Consider the following 10,436-nt stretch of genomic DNA (forward strand, 5'->3'; position numbering starts at 1 on the left):
AAATGCCTTGCCACCAGTCCATTCTCTTTTTTACAAAATTGGGATTCCACCTCATATGCCTCCACTGATCAGTGTATTATGGGGAGAGAGTTTGCCCATCAGGGCCCAGGTCAATTGGAGCTTCACTGGTCAAAACCAACACCTTAACTTCAACCAAGTTCATAGTAAATTCCCTGGGCTGATCCAAAGAATTGGTATCACCTGCCCTCAGAAAGCTGTGTGTAACAAAATTCTGCACTAACTTCAGGATCAATGTAAATTGTACTTCCACCTTAGAGTGCACGGCAGTAGTCTCTTCGCCAGGTGGCAAAACTCTCAGGTCACAGGTGTAAGGGCTGCATCTGAAAGAAATGGGGGCAATGTCCTGGGAATATGTTAATGGGAGCGGGGAGTGTATATGGACATAGTTGCTCAGAGTCCAACCAAAATCACCATTTATGAGGCAGCAGTGCAAACAAACCTCCTCAAGCAAAGGGGTGAGATTACCTCTGCTATCCCTCTGTTTGTTTCTTCCAGCCAACCAAAATCACCCATAGCTTCTATGGATTGAGCCATCTAGCTCTCATCTGTTTCTCCAGACTCAACCAAACACAGTGCAAGGCAATTAACTGCTTTGATTGAATCTGGGTGCCATCAGTTTAATGAAGGCATGACAGCCCTTTTCTCCTCTCTATCCTCCCAGCAGACCCACAGTGAACAGAAAGGTGATAAAAACACCACTATCTCAGGGATATCTCAGGAAGGAATAATTACTGAGCTATATATTTTGTTTTTGGACCTGTTCTCAGTTTTTTGTTCCTGGTGGCCTGTGAGGCTACCCAATTCAGATAAATTTCTCTCCATGAAATAAGCTTGAATTAGAGGTAGTTTATGTTTACAAAGTAATTTATAGTCTGGAAAAGTTTTGGGGGGCACAACTTGCTGATTGTTTGAAAAAGGTAGATTAGATTTCCTCACAAGAGTGGTATAGGTTTGTAGAAATTCTTTGTGACTGAATGTGTCTTCTCACATTTTCCATCTCTGATGCTTGTTTTCTCCTTTTGTGTTTCTTTTTGTTATGGGTGATCCAAGAACTGTGGCAAGTTGTGTGAACAATGGATAGGGAATGTTCTTCAGTGTTGGTGTTTCTATAGCCACTGTCAGGAAATGGTTTTAATACCTCAATAATTCTTCTACTCCTTGGCTTCATGGTTGTGTAATGCCTGCCAATAGAGACACATCAAGTAATATATGGGGGGGAAGAACTTGAACAGGAATGTGTTTTTTACCTGATTTATTCTCTAGGGTTTGAGAAATTATGAGAGAAGTACAAAGTGGTTTGTAAATCAGTATTGACAGGCAAAGTTGATCATTTGCTCTGAGTTCCATTGCATGATTGGTTTTGATCTAAGCATCCCAAATATTCAGCATTGAGTTCCTCTGGATATGTCATTTAAATTGTATAAAAAGAGGTTGTCTGAGATGGGGAAAAAAGCCTTTTTGTAGAGTTTCTTAAGTTTGACTTTTTTATAAGGATTACGTATATTGAAGTGACAGATAATAAATGACTTGTGCTATATTTTTATTAGGTTTTAAACAGCTAAAATATATTACCAGTTTAAAATGGTGTTCCTTTAAACTAAAAGGTGAGCTGGTTCATTTACTCTGCTAGAAGTACAGTTTGTTCCCACACTTGGGAGGTCTAGTAAGTGACCTTGGAATTCTTGCTCAGTGGCCCACACAGAGGGAGTACTGCAGAGGATATGATTTCCATAGCATAACGCTTTGGCAGTGGAATTAGGAAGATGTTAAGAAAAAATAAGGGATTATAGTTCAATTCACTGGCTTTGTGTGTCTGAGGATGATTTAGGTCAATCAAAGCTTCCAGGTCAAGAATTCTACTCTGCTCTGGGCATGTTATACCTAATAACTGAGACATAGCTGTAGCACATACATTAAATATAAAAGCTACTCCAAGGTTTGGTTTTGTTGTAAGTGGGAAAGGGAGACTTCTAACTTATCGGCTGTATTACTACTGGTAAAATGAGACTAAGAGATAAATCTGGATCAAGATTCAGATCCAAACTTTCCCTAAAATCAGTGCCACACTGTTTTGAGAGTGGAGGGGATTCAATGGACCCAGTATAAATAGAGGGGAAGTTTATGAAGTTCAGATATGACCATTCCCAAAGTTTAAGGATGTTAAAATCTGGGCTTTTGGTTCTGACTCATCTCTGAGGACAGGGTGTACCACATGTGTTTTTGGATGTGCTACACATACTGCTCACCATAGAATATCGGGGTTGGAAGGGACCTCAGGAGGTCATCTAGTACAACCCCCTGCTCAAAGCAGGACCAATTCCTAACTAAACCACAATAATAATAATTAATAATAATAAAGGGATTGCAAGGATGAAAATTATGACATAGGATTTGGTAGGATTTCAAAGGAAGAAAAATATACTGTATAGCCATTTGTACAAAAAATGTAAATAGTAGTTTGTTCACAACATATATAACAACTGGTGCCCCCGTTAGGTTCTGAGGACAAGATTTCCTGATTCTCTTCCAAAATAAGTAGCACACTACACTAACGATAAGTTTGAAAGAAGCCTGCATCTATAACTGGGTAAATGCTGCAAAAAAACAATTTACAAATTGTTATGTTCATATAAAACCATGCATATCCTGCTTTTGCTTTTATTCCTTTTCTGCAACCGTTCATGGAGTTGATCATAAACATGTTCATGTTTCCAATATTGATGCAGATACATCTTCACACAAATGTTCATCTGGCTATCTTGAAAGATGTGTGTGAGTTATCCCACCAGGGAGCAGAACTAATCAAACTCATTAAATAATTGTGATTTATAAGTTAGTAAAATCAAAGCTGGTTTGTGGAAAACCAGTCAATAAAAATAGGGCTATAGTAATGAAATGATCTTACTGCACAAAGTCGAACTGACTGGTGGTATATTTGTGATAGCATATTTTCCGGCAAAGAAATCATAAATTCTATAGCTCATATTTCACAGAATGTCAAGAAGGTAATTTAATTCAAGTGCAGTAGTAACTTTTTTTTTTTAAAAGTGGCCAAATATTCCTTTTGAATGATTTCACACAAATATTTAACTTCTAGTAAAACCTTTGCTGTTCTTTCAAATGTAATTATTTTCAGAAAAGTGATGCAATAAAAATGGCACTCCCTCTCACACAAGAAATCTGCCCCTTGTGTTTATTCAGAATCTGATCTGATTACTGTAGTGACTAAAATTAAGCTATACTTCTTTATCTCCAATTAGAGCAAACACAGCTATGAGAGAGCGAGCTGGGTTCCTTACTGATTTCTGAATCATCAACAGGACCAAATAATTAAATTCCAATTGCAGAATGTTTATTATTGGTGACACAGAAAGAACCCACCTCAACTTTCATATTCCAGGTTAGAGCTTGCAGAGCCAGCAATTAGGAAAACGATACTTTTACCTGTAAACTAAGAAAATGGTCTATGGAAATCACTGGGAGACAATGAACATGATACTTTGTGTGATTTTATTTTATTTTTAGTCACATTTCAGAGCAGAGTTACATATTAAGGTTGGGATTTTTCAAAGCATTTCAATGGGATATGGGCTCCATCTCCTAAGGGCATGTCTACACGGCAATAAAAGATATGTGGCATAGCTGTGGCCAGCCTGGCTCTGCTGACTCAGGCTCACAGATCTCAGGCTGTGGGGCTGTAAAATTGCAGTGGAGTTGTTCTGGCTCTGGCTGGAGCCCGGGTTCTCACACTGTCCTCCTCTTAGGCTCTCAGGGTCTGGTAAATTCTGAGAGTAATTTAAATACTCACAACAAATGCATAATCTCTTTTCCATAACTCTGCCCTGTCTCTATCTAGCTGCTGAACTGTGACAACCTTCCAATAAGTACTGCTTTTCAGTATTTCTGCAACTGAAAGAAACCAATATGGGATGGTAAAATATCAATCACTACCCTATCGAGACATGACCTTATATTTTTTATTGTATGTCTGAAACAGAGTTTATAGATAATCTTTAGAAATCAAATTGTTGTGATGAACAAAGTACATAAGCAAAGAAGGAAAAAAAACCCCACAAATATTTTCTCTTCGCTGCTGGAGACACAGAAATGGAGAGATGTTAGAAATCCTTCTGGAATTCTTTTCTTTTTAGGCTAAAGGTCAGCCTATACCTTCGTAAAGCTGGTTTTCATTTGCAACTGCTTGAGGTACTAGCTGGCATTTAATCCCTTAGATCATCATGCCATCTGGTATTCTTGTGGTGCTGATTCATGTCACTCAATAGAAGATTGCCAGGAGATTTCTGAAGGTGTTTAAGTTGCTAGGAGCCCTGTATGTAGAGGAAGACAACTTAAGCATACACAAATGAGCAGAAGCCAGCAATCAATGTCTCTGTGTGGCCTATATACTCACATCTCTCCTTCCTTCTAAATTACATAGCTCTTACCAAGTCCAATATTTCTTTGTGTTTCTGGCCTCATTCTATTACGTACTGTCCCTGCTATTTTCTCTTACCAAATTACATCTCTGAGAATCTTTTCAGTCATTAGCATAAGTTTGTGCAGGGTGACTGACAATTAGAAGTGCTCAATTCTAAAATTGGCTCCACTTATGCCAGTCCACACACCCACCCACCCACACACACACCCAAATTCCCATCTTATCAGCCAAAAACATTATAATAGAGGAAACTGAATAAATAACATAATTTTAGACACCAATGTAAGGTTTATCTCCTTTGGCTTTTTTCATTCCTTTCTCTTATTACTATATTTTTCTCTCTCCTTTTTATTATTCTCTCTCGTCTTCTATTTCCCTCCACATTTTCTAACTGAGATCCTTTCCACTCCATCCTCATCATTCCCATTTCTCTTCCTGGAACTTGCCCATTGCCTTCCCTCCCCTACTACTTTTGTCTTCTGCCTCTTTCTGCAGCCACCATTTAATTGAGAATCTCCATTCACCAGCAGCCTCCCACTGCAGCCAGTGACCCAGAGGATGGGTTTCTTGCTCCAGAATACACTCTGCTGGCTTTCATGCTGCCCATAGCAAGGCCTTTCAGAGCCCAGGGAAACCCTAGGATTTGCAGACAGGTACAATGGACTGATGTGTCATTTAGGCAACAAGTAGCAGCCCATCTGAATTTCAGCACTATCATTCAGTGTTTGTCAAAGATCAATTATTGCCCACAATACTGAACAAAGTTTCTGAATAATTCTTCTCCCTCTCTCCTCTAGTATACTGAGAATATGCCCTATTGTTTTCCATTTTCTCCTGTCACCCATTTTTATGCTAGCACTGTTCCTGTCATGTGCAAAACTAGATACTGATTTCCTTTACCAAACGGGAGTTGTTACTGTGCCTTTTCTTCCTTCAGTCCCTCCAATGTCACTGAACTCTGATTCATCACCTTTAGCAAAAATATGCAGGGATTGTTTCAAGTTTTCTCTTTCATCTGCTGCAGAACTTTGTGAAGATGATTTTGATGTGTCTTGGCTGAAACTGCATGAGCTTGGCTACTAAAATCATCCTTTATCACTGCAGGTAATACCTGAACAGATGTCTTTAATGATTTGTACCATCCTTTCTGTACTTGATGCTTTTATCGTCTACTCTCGGCTGCATTTGGAGATATGATGCTTCTAAGCAAGGACTTCATTACAGGGCTCTCTTTAAAAATCAGTTATCCACTTTTACAATAGGGGCAGTACAAAGTGACTTTTTTTTTAACTTCCAGTAAAGAGGGACAGACAGACATCTTACACATTTGAAGACCACAATGGTTTAAAAAAATGGCAATGGTTTAAAAAAATTCATGGGATTTAGATTTTTTAAAATCAGTGTCTGACTTGAATAATTTTGTTAGGAGATAATATATAGCCTTATTTAAGAATATCCCAGTATTAGTAAATTTTATGCTTCCTTCAGAGAGACTAGTAAGCAGCTGATTATTCCGGGCTCTTCATTCTTTGGACTCCATGTGGCTGTGGTTCTAATTTATTCAGGTTCTGCTGCTGCTCCCTCACCCATTGGAGTGCCTGGCAGACATGCATTCAGCAATGTTGACTAGAAATTGTGATTCTCCCTTTCTTCCTTCCTCTCACCAGGGGGAAAATAATGTGGGAGCTGATCCAGTTTAAATTTGCTTTACTATCTGGTTTTATTTTTGAAGAACGGTGAAAGAAGCAAACCTTGTTTTGAAATGGAAAGTGGAATAGTTTGAAGTCAATCTTTGATTATATAGGAGTTCATTCCATAATACTAGACCAGCCCCATTTCACGTTTGTATGTCCTGTATCTCTTCCCTTCTCCTCTGTACCATGCTAGAGGTTTGAATATTGGTCCTGATGTCAAATTTGTCATCGCTGTGCCTCAGACTGAAACCCAGATAGGCGATCTTCCCATGTAAATAACCTTAGAATTAAAGAGCTTTCCACCCTTTTTTCCCTTAGAAAAGAGAAATCTTCTATAGTGCTTTTGATATAGGAGTCAGGAAATCTCACTGCATCTAAGGAGCATGTCTCTGGTGATCACAGTAAGAAAATATGAACACTTCTGATGTAATAGAAAGGTGTCTGCAGAAGTCACCGTTTGTATGTTTTGTAAAGGCCCTAAGGAACTGAGGCACTAAGAATGCTCATGTGCTCAAAAATGCACAGATGGAGCATTTCTTAAATCCCATAAGAGACATAATTTAAAATCAAAGTAATTTAGAGAGAGCTCTGCAAACTCTCCTAATCCAGCAAGTCTCTTTAACATGATTTATGTGAGATGTTCATACTGGAGATTGTAAGTCTGCAGGGATATGTAGGACCTCATTGAATGCATGATTGGTGGAGCAGACCAAAAGCCCACTGTGTTCAATTCTTTCAGCAGGCTTGCAAAGCAAGTATACGAATGAAGAGAGGATGCTAAGGAGCAGGGCACTGGAGTATCTGAGGTACTACCGTAGGCAGGGGGGAGGAACAACCTTGGAAATAGAATCACAGTGAAATACATTTGTATTCATCCCAGTGTTATGGCTATCCACAGCCATCAACATAAAAGGAAAATATTTCCAAATGTGCGAGATACATGAAGGGGACTGTTTCAGCACCCCAAACTGTGCAGCACACATGCACATTCCCACAGGGAGATCCAAAGCAGAAGCAGCAGTGGGAGCAGAACTTCATTACACAACAAGGCAGTTAGAATATTGAGGAACCCTTTGAAAATTGCTCTGAGGAAATATGCAGCCAAAGGGAGTTACTCACCTAAAATGCTGACCAAAGCACATAACACAAGTATCTCTTTCCTTCTAGCACATATGTTACCATCACTGTTATCCTCCAGCCAGAGAAGCGATTATGAGAAATCTTTTCTTTTTCATTTGAAAAAAATGATTTTTTTTAAATTGTCAGGAGAAAAAAAGATGAATATTGAGAGCCACACAGTAAATGTAGTGAAATATAAAGAGGTCTTTTCGATTTTCCACCAAATAAACATTAGAAGATTAGTAATAGAAAATTAATTCATTAGACCATTCATTAACAGTAAATCTGCATGTAGGAAAACACAGCAGTGAACTTCTACCTCTAGTCCATAGACAAACCAAGCTCTATACATGTGTAAGTGGGAATTAATATTGCTTATTTTAATATCACATTTCTCCAGCAGAATTAGCACATTTATTCATTTTTTGAACTTGCTGTGCTTATGACTCCCAAAGGGGTAAGCTGACTTCCAGTTTCATTTCCTGCATGGACAACTAGTGACAGTTTGATTGCTAAATGGATATTTTGCTTTGTAATCAAATCTCTCCAATCTATTTATGCAATCAATGAAACTGTGAAAAGTCTTTTAGGATCACCATGTATTTTCCTTCAGAATGTTATACCTTAGCCTAATAAATTTGCCAGTTTGATGTTTGTCTGCTGAAGTCTTGCTTGGATGGCATAACCACGTATAGGAACAGGTGAATATGAGATAATACTTCCCTCCATTGCAAATGTGTCAGATCCTTAAAGAGGAAAACAAAAAAAACTCCTTTCTCTGTAAGTGGAAAATCCTATCCTTCCCCATAGCACAACATAACTCCCATCTGACAATATAAACTCTATCCAGTTACAATTAGAATCCCTTGTGTTATTATAGAATTGATTATTTCTGTCCTCTTAGAGGACATAATTTTAGTTTTACTTATTTAATTGAGTTCTGTTTTTTTTTCTTTGCTTCTTCAGCTCTGTCTCATAAAGAAATCAGGAAATGCTGTGAGACCGAAGAGTGTCTACAGATGGCACCTGTGCTGAGAAGACCTTGCTTGATATTCCTCTTGCATACATTTTGAACTGCTAAAGATTCCATGAAGGACATGGGGCTCGGGGGAACCTGGTTACTTTGTTTCATATCTCATACCTAACCCTAAGAAGATAAGGAAGCCAATAAATGACAACACTGCTACTTGTTTGTGTTTGCTTTGTTTGGATCATCCATTCCTTACAAAGTACAAGATGGGATCATACCTAAGTAGTAAAAAGCAAACTTTATTTTAAATTCATTTGGTGACATGGAAGCTATGTTCATCTTTTATGAACAAGAGTTCTAGATAACTGAAAAGCTTGTCTTTCATCAACAGAAGTTGATCCAATAAAAGATATAGTACCTCACCCACCTTCTCCTTCAGCTCCCAGTCTGATTGAAATGCCTATCTCTTAGATGCACAGCAAGACATGTGAATGTGATTGCTGATTATGAAGACTTAGAAAAATTTTGTAGCTCTGCCATTGTGGAAGCTACTCTGCATTCCATGTGGTAAGCACACTCTATCTAATCCACTTTTATGCCATTGTTAGAAAATCTATAGCCATACCCTTTCTCAGTGGAAGAATCTGTTTTCCCTCCCTTAGTCCAGCCAATCATCTATCATGATCTGGCTCTTGAGGATGATAAAGGACCTCACTAAGAACATTAAGGATCTCACCATTCCTATTAATAACTAATACTGGGAAGGTGGTTACCCAACTCACAGTGAACCTCAGTCACATGAGAGAATTTCTAAAGGCCTATATCAGAGGGGTAGCCTGGATCTGTAAAAAGCAACAGAGATGCATCTGACGAAGTGGGCATTCACTCATGAAAGCTGATGCTCCACTACATCTGTTAGTCTTAAAGGTGCCACAGGACTCTCTGTTGCTTTTTAAAGGCCTATAGATCTACTATACAAGGAGTTCCCTATTAACAGCTCTGATAGGCAAGTGAGAAGAAAAGATGAACCACTTAGCTGGGAGCTGTTGCTTCTCTAGTATTCCTGCTTCCTATAGCTGGTCAGTGATTAATATTGGAGGCAGAAGTTCCTTGCAGCAGAGTGATCATTGGAGAGGACAGCCACCACCTGCACATACTGCTGAACAGATGAGGACAATTCCCTTTTCCCTGTCTGATTTTAGTTTAGCTGATGGTATCCATCCATGAACTATCCTTTCATCTGCCAGCTTCTACCCAATAAAAAGGTGGAAGGAGGAAAGTCTAGGGAGAGAGAAGGTGAATGGTTATGAGAATTAGGAGTTGGGCATATGGAAGGTGAGAGCTCATTCGCCTGTTTGCAGCACCTCATTTTTGCTTGTGGACAAGGATGATCAAGTGGAGATAATGTACTTAGATTTTCAGAAAGCCTTTGCCAAGGACCCTCACCAGAGGCTCTTAAGCAAAGTAAGATGTCATGGGATAAGAGGGAAGGTTCCCTCATGGATCAGTAACTAGTTAAAAGATAGGAAACAAAGGATAGGAATAAATGGTCACTTTTCAGAACAGAGAAAGGTAATAATGGTGTCCCCCAGGGGTCTGTACTCAGACCAGTGATTTTTCAACATATTTATAAATGTTCTTGAAAAGGGGTAAACAATGAGATGGCAAAATTTGCAGATATACAAAACTACTCAAGATAGTTAAATCCAAAGCATCCTACAAAAGAGTTACAAAGGAATCTTACAAAACTGGGTGACTGGGCAACAAAATGGTAGATGAAATTCAATGTTGATAAATGCAAAGTAATACACATTGGAAAACATCCCAACTATACATATAAAATGACTTGGTATAAATGAGGTATTACCACTCAAGAAAGAAATCTTGGAGTCACTGTGGATAATTCTCTGAAAACATCCACTCCATGTGCAGCAGCAGTCAAAAAAGCTAATAGAATGTTGGGAATCATTAGGAAAGGAATAGATAAGATGGAAAATATCATATTGCTTCTCTATAAATCCATGGTACAATCTTGAATACAGCATGCAGATCTGGTCAACCCATTTCAGAAAGATATATTGTAATTGGAAAAGGTACAGAAAGGGGTAACAAAAATATTTCCATATGAGGAGAAATAAGATTGGGACTTTTCAGCTTGGAAAAGAGATGACTAAGGTGGGATATGATAGAGGTC

General features: G+C 38.6%; 1 long non-coding RNA gene across 2 annotated transcripts; it reads left to right on the forward strand.

Annotated features, from left to right (window-relative positions):
• The first annotated feature begins 656 nt into the window (after positions 1-656).
• On the forward strand, positions 657-9,550 carry LOC135973591 (uncharacterized). Of its 2 annotated transcripts, none has more exons than XR_010590496.1 (4): positions 657-704; positions 5,484-5,563; positions 6,893-6,959; positions 8,239-9,550. It is a non-coding gene; the product is annotated as an uncharacterized LOC135973591 (long non-coding RNA). The 2 variants fall into 2 exon arrangements; XR_010590495.1 differs by having other exon boundaries at positions 672-863.
• The last annotated feature ends 886 nt before the right edge of the window (positions 9,551-10,436 follow it).

Source organism: Chrysemys picta, chromosome 9 (assembly GCF_011386835.1).
Source record: "Chrysemys picta bellii isolate R12L10 chromosome 9, ASM1138683v2, whole genome shotgun sequence".
Lineage (NCBI taxonomy): Eukaryota > Metazoa > Chordata > Testudines > Emydidae > Chrysemys > Chrysemys picta.